Raw genomic sequence first — 12,514 nt, 5'->3', positions numbered from 1 at the left:
TATTGCGTGTATTTTATTACGGCTTGCATATTATAACACTGATATATTTTATTCATCTCATTATGTGCAAAATGTCCTCACTTACACCCTGAGAAGTTCTCTTCTTTAGCATTGACTTTGGCACGGGAAGGAATGACCGATGATTGCCCCAGAGGAAAGGTAGTGGAGCTGTGTGCAAACAATGGGCGGGGACTTCAGACTCTCGGTCCCATTCACACTTATTCACAAGAGTGGCAGTAATATGGTAACTACAGTATTTGGAGCACATCCATGAATTAACACGAATGGGAGACTATTAACATTCTCCAGAACCGTGACTTGAAATATTAGCCAAATTTTCAGATGAAAGATGTTATATTAAGAAATCTTATGGGAGATTCTGGAAGGAGCCTAACTGTACTTCTTTGTGTCTAAGTGCAGGGCTGTAGCTAAGAAATTGGAAAGGAAGCTGCCACATAAATTATTGTAATTTTTAAACCGGCCGTATTGAACAGAGAGAAAAGAGAAAAGAAGGAAGTTATTATTATTTATGAAATGCCTTCTGTAAAGTGATTATGATGCTGGGGACTTCCACATGTGATCTCTTTGAATTCACACAATATATGAGACAGGAGTTTTTTTCCTATTTACTCCTCTTTGTGTTTGCCCAATGCCTAAAATAGGGCTTATTACAGAGTAAAGCCTCAATACATATTTATGAAATGAGTAAAGTGAAAAAATCAAGGGCCAGAGAGGGCAAATAACTTGTACAGGATCACACAGCTAGTAAATTGCAGAGCTGGTCAGACAGCGCGGTAAGTGCATCTGACCCCATATTCAGGGCTCTTGATCCCCTTGCGTAGTTCCCTTCATTGACAACAGGACAGACCCACCTACTCATCCTGTCCGAAGTCAGTTAAGGTTTTTCTTATTCCTTGAAATATGGAGAAATATTCCGTGAAAAATTGAGAAAATAATAGTTTTCCCATTGAACACGTGTAAGGGTGCACTATGGTTGATGAGTCACTTTAGCACACACAACCCCATTTTACCCTCACGACAACCCTTCAAGGGTGGTTAGGAGCATTAAATATAAAAACAGTGGAGAAAGAGCCTGGGAAACTATAAAGGGCCCTAAAAATAAGTACAAATAATTCATATAAAATAATAGACTATTATTAAAAGCTACGTAAATGCCTGTTTGCCTTTTTAATAAGGCTGTTTCTTTTCTAAAAAAGAAGAGGAAGTCTAGGCGTTTAAATTCCCAACGATGCCTCCAAACAAGAAAGCCAAGGAATGAATTCCAGAAGGATATATCCCAATAGGGAAATTAGTTTCTTAACACCTCAGGCGGTCACCCCGCGGGTTAATCAGCATTGGAAGGTTTCCGACTCTGGCTCTTGGCCCTATCAAATCTTTCCTTCTGATACGTGAATGAATGAATCTGGCTACAGAACCTATTTCTCAGCTCCATCAAAGCCGGGAAACCTGAGGGGAGATTTTGCAAGTCCACTACAACCTGATTGTTTCCCCGTCTTTGTCCCCACTGTGATCAGTCTTCCAGATCTAATTCCAAGCCCACACCAGCGACTGTCAGAATAGACCATCCTCTGTCACAAAGCCAACCTCTTGAGCTTGTCCCTCATTGGTTGTTGCCGGCCAGTTAATAAAAGTGGCCAACAGGTTATCATTTTCCATTCCTTTCCCCAGGGGACTCCTGACACCTCGAACCAGGGATCCTGCACATCCCTTCCAACTGCACCCCTCTCGGGGGTTGTGGGAAGATGGCCCAGAACTCCCACAGGCATTTGCTTCCTCACCGAGCCAACAAGACTGGACTCAGATAGCCTTACCTGATAAGATAGTGCGAGGTAACTGTGGAGGGCATCTAGGTTTTCAATAAACTCCGTGAGGTTTCCTCCCAGTGTCCGTAACATCCTATCGTAGCCAGACATCTTACAGAATTTAAAGAAATATTCTCCAAAGAGTCTCAGAATGGCTTCCATGGAGATACCTGCGGAACCCAAAGCACACCCCCAAAATAAAGGCACCTGCAAAATGTTTGTTCTCATTCTGGGGGTCTTCAGTGATTCCCAAAGAGTTCAAATCCCGGCTGTGTGATAACACGACTGAACATCTCCCTGAGGTTTTACTTTCGCCGTCAGTAAAATGCCAATAACGACATCCCTGTCTCGGGGCCACAGTGAGGCACCCAGTGCAGCCCAGGCGTCTGGAAGGTGCTCATTAAATGTGAGTTCCTCCTACCCCTACCCCAATCTTTTCTGTGGTCCCCGTGGCATAAATCCCTCTCCGGTCCAGAAGGGGATGGGAAGCTGTCGTATTCCCATGACGGCTGAGTCTGGCACCCAGAAGGAGGCTCGCCCTGGGCAGGGCAGTGGATGGTCCTCTGCGGTCTTCCCTACCACCTCTGGACATCTTCAAATACTATGGCTTTAAGCAAAATAAAAAGCTATCTCTGAGAAAGAACTAATACTGCGACTACAGAACAACACTGACAAACTTATCTCCAAATACCCGCAGTGGCTTCCCCTTTCTCTCTCACCCTCTCCACATCCTGGCGTCCCTGTGGGGTGCACTTTTCACATCGCATCCTTCATAAAGATTTCTCTGAATATCCCACATCACCCTGAGCACCCTCCCGAAGCGCAGCATTTTGTTTTCTTCCCAACTCTGCGATAACTCGGAGGGGCGTTGACCGCACACGACACGTTTTCTGGGCGATACACAGCACAGGTGCTTGATACGTACCTGGGGGCAGATTTGTAGCTCTAGCTGGAGCTGCTGCCCCTGTCTGCACTGTTGCAATAGACAGCACGTGATCGGTGGCTTTCTAGAGGGGCGGAAGTGTTTTTTCAGGATGTTTTATAATTCCCGGAGCACTCAGTCATTAAACGCTCAGTAATCAACATCATCAATCATTTTGCCCAGCGCTTGCCAGAGCCTTGTAAGGGCGATGATCTTATTATCATGTCCCCTTTCTGAGGGTGAGTGTCAGCTTTGTAAATTCACCCAAATCACGCAGAGTGGCAGAGTTTCTAAGTCTAAACTAAAGAGCCAGTTTCTAATTCCCATACCAAATCCCATAGCCCCTGGAGCAGCAAAGAAATAAGAGGTCTCCCCCAGCGTGAGGGCTACTGATGGGTTGTCATCATTGACACAGGAGACAGGGCGTTCACTGATGTCGGTGGCCTGGCACATCTGTGAGAGAACACTCTCGTATTTCCTGTGGTGTGGTGACTCTGGTAGGTCTTGGGGGCTGGAAGAAGGTCTGGAATGCCCAGGTTTATGGGAGTCCTGAGGAATTCACAATCACCATAATCCTTGGCTGGGTCCTGTGATGCTCTGGCTGGATCTAGAATTCACAGCAAGGGGCTTTCCAATTTCTTTCTCAATGTTCAAACACACACAACTGAACTATGTCTGTAAGAGCAATCCTTGCACGAGTGGCAGGGGACCAGAGAAGGTCTGGGTACTTCCCAGCCTCTACCTGCTTCCAGAAATGGTCTGAGCAGCTCGTCTCTATAGCTCGTGTCCACACCTAGACTACTGGGCAGATAATTGTTCTGCGGTCTGAACAGGGTAGAGTCCCCACTGAGTTGGCCTGGTCTTATCAGGGATGAGTTACACATACATCCCAAGAATGTATTAGCCAGCTCTTTTGAATCTAGACAAAGCTTGGGATGGCAGGGCAGAGGTGGTAATGGCTTACGTTAACTGCCTCTGTTGGGTTCTCTGCTTGTGGGTCCATCCCTAACTGGATGCAGGCAGGCTTGTCTATAACAGCAATCAAGAGCCACCTCCTAAGCCCCAACGAACTGAGAAAAATTCCACTCAAGTCCTTTCCACTGCCTATGAGTCCCTGGGAGGAGAGATCCTGAAAAGTACACGGACAGGTGTGGAATCGTTCCTTCCTCTTCCCTCCCTCCCCCACTCCTTTCCTGCTAAATCTAGCTTGTTCGGGCTGAGAAAAAACAGCTGTGCTGCGCGTCCCCCAGGCTGGAGCTCTAAGCAGGTGCATCCTGTTACCGGCCAAGAAAGCACACGTCCCAGAAGCCTCCTTCTCCCGGGGAACCACGCTCAGGAGGACTGGGCTGTCAGCAAGCAAGGTATAGTAAAGTGACGGTGGCAGGCTTGTGTAGAAAGAGCATCTGCTTGACTTTTCTTTCAGGTCTTTAAACCTACAAAACTCCACGAAGATGCCCGTTCCAGACCCTGTTATTTTGTTTCTGGGCGCCCAGCTCTGTTAACAGGAAAGGACGGCTGGCTCGGAGACTGTTGCTTAAACACGGATCTCGGGTTTGGTTGTGGCATTTTCCATCCGTGCTGGGTTTGGGGCTTCTTCTCAGATTCTTGACTGAGAATGTTTGTCTAGCAGAGGACAAAGGTCACTAAAAAACCAACTCCTGTGTTGTGTTGTTACACAGTTTCATCTCTGTGAATTTAGGATTGCGTGAGTTCTCTTAAGTCATAGGGAGTCAGGGACAGATAGGAAACGGCAAGAAAATGTGAAAACTGAACAAGCCATAGGTGCCTTAACATATTTTTTAAAAGTGCACGTGAGCATGAGCAGGGGAGGAGGAGAGAGAGAGGGAGAGAGCGAATCCCAAGCAGACTCCACACTGTCAGTGCAGAGCCTGACGCAGGCTTGATCTCAGGAACCTGGAGATTATGGCCTGAGCTGAAATCAAGAGCCAGATTCTTAACTGACTGAACCTCCAAGTGCCCCCATATTTTTTTAATGTTTATTTATTTTTGAGAGATAGAGACAGAGCATGGGCAGGGGAGGGGCAGAGAGAGAGGGAGACACAGAATCTGAAGCAGCCTCCAGGCTCTGAGCTGTCAGCACAGAGCCCGACGCGGGGCTCGAACTCACAAACCATGAGATCATGACCTGAGCCAAAGTCAGATGCTTAACTGACTGAGCCACCCAGGTGCCCCGTGTTTTTTGATAGTGCAAAAGAGAATCTGTAGTATGCTTAGTATTTTATCTTTTGTGTAACAAATCTGGGGAAATAAGGAAATATGCATCTATCTGCTTATTTGTGCAAAATTAAATACCAGGGACTATTGAGATGACTTACCTACAGGGCATTGGTGGGAATGAGGTAGAAAGGCTAAAAAAATTATAGGGGCTGGGGGTCTGACATGCTCTGAGCATAACTATTTGAACGTTTTGGTTTGGGGAATCATGTTAATGACTCATATAGTGAAAATAAAGAAGATAAATACAGTCAATAAAGATTGGGAAAACCCTGAGATAGAATACAAACAGAAACAGATGAACAGAACAGTATTTGAACAGAATAGTTTTGAATGATCGAATTACCCAGGAAAAAAAATTAACCCAGTGACATTTGAACATAGGATTCAGACTGCTTTGTCTTCGGGCTAAAGACAAAAACAAAACCAAACTTGAAACAAATAATTGACTGTAGTTTCTACGCTTCCTTCCCAAGATGGTGGTGAACAATTCTGAAATAACTTCCTGAACATTTGAGGATTCATCCTATAAGTAAATATACTATGAATAATGGGGAGCAGGTTCCTCACTGTGTGAGAAGGAAGTTACAATTATGGAAAGGGGAAGAACAGAATGAAGTCTGTGGGAGTGAATTAGCAAATCTACCATAATAAGACCACAGGACTCATCATGGTTTTGGTTGGATGGATAGATGGATGGATGGATGGATGGATGTGTGTGTGTGTGTGTGTGTGTGTGTGTGTGAGAGAGAGAGAGAGAGAGAGAGAGAGAGAGAGAGAGAGAGAGAGAGAGAGAGAGAGAGTGAGTGAGTTCAGGTCTCCTTGAAGAAATGGCAGATTTCAGGTCTGGAACACGGAAAGGATAAGATGAGCCTATAGCATCTAGTCATGCCAGAAAGTTAATAAGTAAAGGGGACCTGGGTGGCTCAGTTGGCTGGGTGTCCAACTTCGGCTCAAGTCATGAAATCACGGTTCATGAGTTTGAGCCCCACATGGGGCTCTGTGCTGACCGCTCAGAGCCTGGAGCCTGCTTCAGAGTCTGTCTCCTTCTCTCTGCCCCTCCCCCACTTGTGCTCGCTTACTCACTCTCTCTCTCTCAAAAATAAATAAACATCAAAAAAAAAAAAAAAAGAAGTAATCAAGGAATGATGATGTGCCTAAAGTGGAAGGGCTCCCACGGGATAAATCTTGGAGAATTTGAGCATCAAAAAAATAATGAAAGCAAAGGTCTACAACCTTTTTAAAAAATAAGAATCAAGAGTTCACACTGCTACAAATAAATGGGAAAGAGGGAGAAATTCTTTTTTATACTATAAATCCAACTAATAAACATAAAAAATGATGTACCATTTGGTCACCATAATTATGGTTTCAGGCAAAAATCACCAATGAGTACTAAAATTGCGGAGAGAGGGGTTTGAGAAACAAGATATTTTCATAGTCTCGATGTATCCTCTCACAAGCTACTGAATTTAAAAGGGAAAGATAGGAACTTCCAGTAGAGAAACCTGGCAGATCCCACCTTAAGCAATCAAAGTTAGTACCCGTAATGGGACAATGGGACAAATGGACATCGTATACCCCCTGCTATAATGAACTGGGAAGGACAAAATATCACTTCCGTGGTCTTCCTGCCAAGAAAGCATAGCCTGAATTGAATCTGGAGGAACTGTCAGATAATCTGGAATTGAGGGGCCTTCTACAAGATAGCTGACCAGAACGTGCCAAAGACACGAACGTTATAGGACACAAAGAGAGACTCAGGGACTATTCCAGATGTCAGAAGATGAAAGAGATGTGACAGCTGAGATGATCCAAGGTTTTCTTTTGTTCTGAAGGATGTCATGGGGACAACTGGAAAAATCTCAATAAGGTCTGCAGATTAGATAATAGCCCTACACAAATGTTCATTTCCTGAGTTTGATAGTTGTACTGTAGTTATGTAAGAGAATTTTTTAGGGATACTGAAACATCATATCTGTAACATACTAATGATTCAGGGAAAAAAATATATAGACCTAGAGAGAAGGATAGAGCCAATATAGTAAAATGTTAACATTTGGGCAATATAGATGAAAAGTATATAGGAATTCCTTGTGCTATTCTTGCAAACCTCCTGTGAGTTCGAAGTTATGTCAAAGCAGAAGTTTTTGCTGATTGTCCTGAAAAGACCTTAGTAAATCTAATACAAAAAGACCACAAAGACCACATTTATCCATGGCCAGCTGAGATACAGCTGGATTCTGGGCCTCTGTAATATTATGAATTTTGTTAGGTATAATCAAGGCATTATGATTATGTTTTAAAATGTCTTTATCTTGTTAGAGACTCATGCTGAAATATTTATGGGTAAAATTATGGGAAACCTGAGATTTGCTTTAAGACATTCCAGCAAAAACAAAACCAGAAAAAGGGTGGAGGGACCAGAGAAATGAGACAGGATTGGTGAAATATTCATAATTATTGAAGCTGGGTGAAGGATACAAGCGCTTGAATGTACAATTCTCTCTGCGTGTGTGTGTGTGTGTGTGTGTGTGTGTGTGTGAAACATTCTATTAAAAGGGTTTGGGGGGTTCTTTTAATAGAAGACATCTTTGCTGGAAGAAAAACAGCTGTCGGGAAGGGTCCATTTTCTAAATGCTTGCCTTCCTAGAAGTATGGAGTCTTTTAAGAAGCTTTTCAATTGGAATGATATAAACTCAAATTTTCTGACTTAACAAGCCTGGGTCTTCAGCAGCACCAGGAAATGTTTACTTCTTCCTGGTGACAGCTCAAGGGACTGGAAAGAGCAGAGGTGGGCTGTCCAGGGGACAGGATACCCTCTAAACCCCAAGCGGGGGCTCACAGGCAGAGGGAAGCCAGAGACACAGCTGCCTATTCTGGGCCTCCTGGGCATGGGGTCCACCCTTATAGGGACCCACCTCCCATCACCCAGATACAGGCAACAAGAGCTATTCCTCTAAGGGACCCACCTGAGGCACCCAGAGAAAACACGTGTTCTTCCACAAGACAGGCAAGTGTATGTGGTATGTTTTACAAAATTTTCCATCGAAAATGGGCAGTTTTCCCCCCAAGGCTTATGTATCCAGAAGAATAAATCTTCAGATGTCTGGAAGGAGCCCTTCATCTAGCATACCCTCCTCAAATAATATCGCCTAAGCCAGGCATGAGATAATGGGTGGGAGAAATCTTGTTGAGTAGGAGAAAGGAGTTGAAGAAAAGCAGGAAACAGCTACCCACAGGTTGCAAGGAGGAAACAGACTCTAAGCTCGGAGGGTTGGGGTCCAGAGGTAGCAATAAGTTTACCAGGGCATAGAGAAAAGGCAGCTTGGCCGTGGACCACACCAGCTCAGGCGGGAGGTCCTCTGCGGTGATGAAGCAGTCTCACATAAGCCTGGTAGGTAACAAGTTGCCTGCTTCCTGGCAAACTTTGGAACAGAGAAGTTGGTCTAACCAGGACTCCACTGGGTTGGGCTCGGGGAGGGGGACAGGAGAGGCGTCTGCTCCATTGAGTATCCACTCTGTGTTAGGCACTTTGCTCACATGATTGTGCTTCATCTTTCGGATGGCCCTCTGAGGTAGGGGCCGTAGGCATCGTGGCTAATCACTGATGGGGGATTTGCCCTACGTTACGTTACTAGGGGACAGTACGGCCAGGGGTTCTACCCAGGTCCGTCCGACCCCAAAGTCCTTGCTACAGACCTGGTGCCCACCAGTCAGCTGCTCCTCTAGCCCGTGTGCTTCAGCACGGGGCTCAAAGCCAGGACGCCAGAGTTCAGGCCTTCTTTTTCAGTTAGTCACTTTCCTCGGTTACTTGTCCCACCTCCGGGGGTCGTGGGAAAGATCAAATGTTATAATGCCTGATTTGGGGACTTTGTAAATTTTATGGTGTTACTCTTCTTTTAAAGGAAGTGAGTGCAGAGAAGGCTTGTTGGCATTTGCTGATAGCTAACTGTTGAAACACATTTTACTATTGGTTTCTTAGCAAGCAAAGTCTAGACCGACACAGCTGTGCCAAATGGCTGTTGTGTGTTGTTTTGCATTTTGTCACTTCAGATCACTAATAACCCACTTACACACTAAGTAGGCACTTATTCATGTACAGAACAATGCCTTATGCAATGCTTAACCTGCCATCTGGTCCCATCCTGAATTATGCTAATTGAAAGCACAGCGCTATGCAGTGGCAGAATGGTCTGGAGAAGTCCCAACAATTGCTTAAAGGTAGGGAAATTGCATTCTGGAGCTCACTCAGAAAGCAAAGCATGGACTAGTGGTAACTAGCGTGCTTTTTTCTTTGTCTAAGGGAAGAGTTTGTCTCAACCGACCAGTGTATTTTGTTAAACAGTTAAATGTCCTTCCTGTAGACTTCCCCACCACCGGCAGGGCCATGTTCCCTCTCTGACTCATGGAATGTTATGTGTATGTATGTGTGTGTGTGTGTGTGTCTGTGTGTGTGTGTGTGGAGAGAGAAACCATACAGCCCGTGTTTCTCAGAGCTATCCAGATTCCAACACTTACGCACATGTTCATTTGATTTTGCATCCTAACTTTTTATTTGAAAAACGCATTCACCATATGTATATACCCCTTCAGGTATAGGCCAAGAGATGTTATGGAAATAAGCAACAAGAAGCTAAAGAGAGAAATCTCAGTGATAGACTTTGGCTTTGGGTAGAAAGCCACACTATAAAATCTCTAAAAGTCTATAAAATCATTGCTGCCTCCAAATGTATTGGTTGCTTTGGAACTATGAATGCCTGAGGGCAGGTATGGGAAGGCATCTCTCTACTAAAGGTACCACCACCCCAAACGGTGTTCACGTTCACACAAGTACAAAATGGCCTGAGTGTGATATCAGACATAGGAAGTGTTTCTTTCCGGAGACGTAAAGCTTACTTGAGCTCCTAACCCAGTCTGCTTGGGCTACTAACAACATACTGTGAGCTGGTGGCTTAACAGAAACGTGCTGACTCACAATTCTGGAAGCCAGAAGTGCAAGATTAAAGTGCCAGTGTGGTCAGGCTCTAGCAAGAGTTCTCTTCCTGGTTCCTCATCATGTCCTCACATGATGTGGGCCTGGGAGTGTGAGAGAGAGAGAAAGCACACACCCGTGCTTCCTGAGAGCGAGCGAGCTAGCCGTCTGATACCTCTTTCTATAAGGGCACTAATTCATGACCTCATGTAAATCCAGTTATCTCCCAAAGGCCCCATCTCCAAATACCATCACTTTGGGGGGAAGGGCTTCAACGTACGAATTTGGTGGGGGTTGAACATAGTTCGGTCCATAGTAGTTCTCAAATAAAAAGGGCTTTAAAAAAAATCTTGAAAAAGATCCATTCTCCAGAGAATTAGATGACAAACCCGTTTTTTGCAAAAGGCAAGTAGTAAATATTTTCAGCTTTCCAGGTATCTGCTGCAATCCCTCAACTCTGCCACGATGACACAAAGGCACCCATAGACCATATGTAAACAAATGGGCACAACTGAGTTCCGAGAAGATTTTTCTCACAAAAACAGGCAGGGAGCCAGATTTGGCCACTGGGTTGCATGTGGTTTGTCAATCACTGCCCCAGGGCCCAGAATATTATACCACAGCTGTTTGAGGTGAACAGCAGAGCTTATCTCTACTTTTAAGGGACAACAGCCAGAGATACAAGGCATAGAAATGTCCCTGCCTCCCTTCCAGAGTCCCCATTCTGTTTACATCTGCTGAGCACCCGCTTTAGGCCACGCATGTTGCCAAGTGCCTCACGTTTGTTGCCTGATTTGATTCCTTCCTTCCCCATGACCGTTTGAAGTCAGTATGATTTCTTTTTGAGGAGGCCATCAACTGCCAATGAACTTTTTTAAGTTTATTTACTTTGAGATAACACGAGTGAGTGAGTCAGGGATGGGCAGAGAGCAAGGGAGAGAGAATCCCAAGAAGGCTCCACACTGTCAGGACCTGCCCAACGTGGGGCTTGAACTCATGAATCGTGAGATCGTGACCTGAGCCGAAAGCAAGAGTCAGACCCTACACTAACTGAGCCACCCAGGCGGGCGCCCCTGTCAATGAATTTCTATCACTGGCCCAAGGTCACACAGCTGACATGACAGAGCAGAATCCAACCCCTGGCCCCCATTCTAGAATATCGACAGGACCCCCTTTGACAGCGGGCTCGGAACCAAACGGAAACTGCGTGATGTAGCCACTACAGGCCCCTGCTGCTGGGATCCCTTGAAAGCAAATCAAGAGAAGTCTGAAGGAGAGCTTCATCCAACCATCCAGTGCAAGCTATACTGCTCTTTTATTTCCTGAACTCTGTCAAAACTCTAGCTTTTCAGGTCAATCTAGAGTCACCTCCCAGTACAGAACTCCCACCTCATGATTTTTATTCTTTCTGTGGGAGAAAAGTAACCGGATGCTCCCCTGACATTAGCTGGGAGAAAGGTGGCCATCGTAAACACTCAGACTTGCCTGGGGGCCCGCAGGACTATTTGAGGGCCAGGCCTCGCATATGTCTGGTAGAGCAAAGCAGAATAAGGAAGGGGTCTGCCTGCGTGGTTTGAGAATCATATTTAATACCATAATCACATACTTTAAAAGATTAAAATGTGGTGTTTAAGGAAATAAACCACACGATCTCTTTGGCAGGTGTGTTAAACAAGAAGGTCGAGAGGTTCACTCTGGTGCGGACAGGCTGCTGGGTGATGGGCAGGAAGACTGCTACCCAGGAGGTGAGCTGGGTCTAGAAGGTGGGTCTCCAGGATCCCAGCCCAGGGCGGGCCCCACAGCACTATGAAGAGTACATACCCTGGGGTAAGACTCCTCCTGAAATCCCGACCCCACCTACTTTTTGATAGGCCGAGCTCCATGCAAATTCCCATTGGCATCAACTATAGGCCGAGCTCCATGCAAATTCCCATTGGCATCAACTTGCCCATTGGCAAGGGGCCCAAAGGAGCCCCCTAAAAGCAGGTTGGACAGGGTAGAGGTGGGGTTCGCAGGTGTTGCTGATACAGCCCAGGCCCTGGCCCGTCTTCTTCATAGAAACTCTCTCTGTGAACTTCTTTGGAATGGGGAATGGGGGACAGGTGCTCAGCTATGATTCTGAGAAGCTACATGAGTGCTGTCTGCCAACTTCCTTTGCCTTCCTTTGAGGATCACTGCAGGGGGAGGCTGTGCACTGTCTTTAGAAGGCATCCAGGAGATGTTGCTGCTCTTGGAGCCCAAGCTCCAGGAGCTGAAGGAGCAAATGAACAGTTCATTCCTATACCTTATGTCCAGTCTCAGACACAACCTTGTCTAGTTCGATTAGGAGGTATGGATGGCAAGTGACCAGGAGCTAACACACATCTGCTTGGAAGTTCATGACCAGTTATAGCCTGGATTCCTCCCAGTGCCAACTGTCATCATCCCACTAACCCTTGTTGGCCCCTACTTGGCCCTGTGGCTCCAAGACAGACCCAAAACAGCCAGATGAACCAGCGGCAGCAGGGGACAGTCCCTTAACAGAGAGGACCTGCTCATCATGCACACTCAGCTCCTTGA

The sequence above is a fragment of the Felis catus genome, chromosome A1 (assembly GCF_018350175.1).
Source record: "Felis catus isolate Fca126 chromosome A1, F.catus_Fca126_mat1.0, whole genome shotgun sequence".
Classification (NCBI taxonomy): domain Eukaryota; kingdom Metazoa; phylum Chordata; class Mammalia; order Carnivora; family Felidae; genus Felis; species Felis catus.
Note: the sequence above shows the minus strand (reverse complement) of the source record.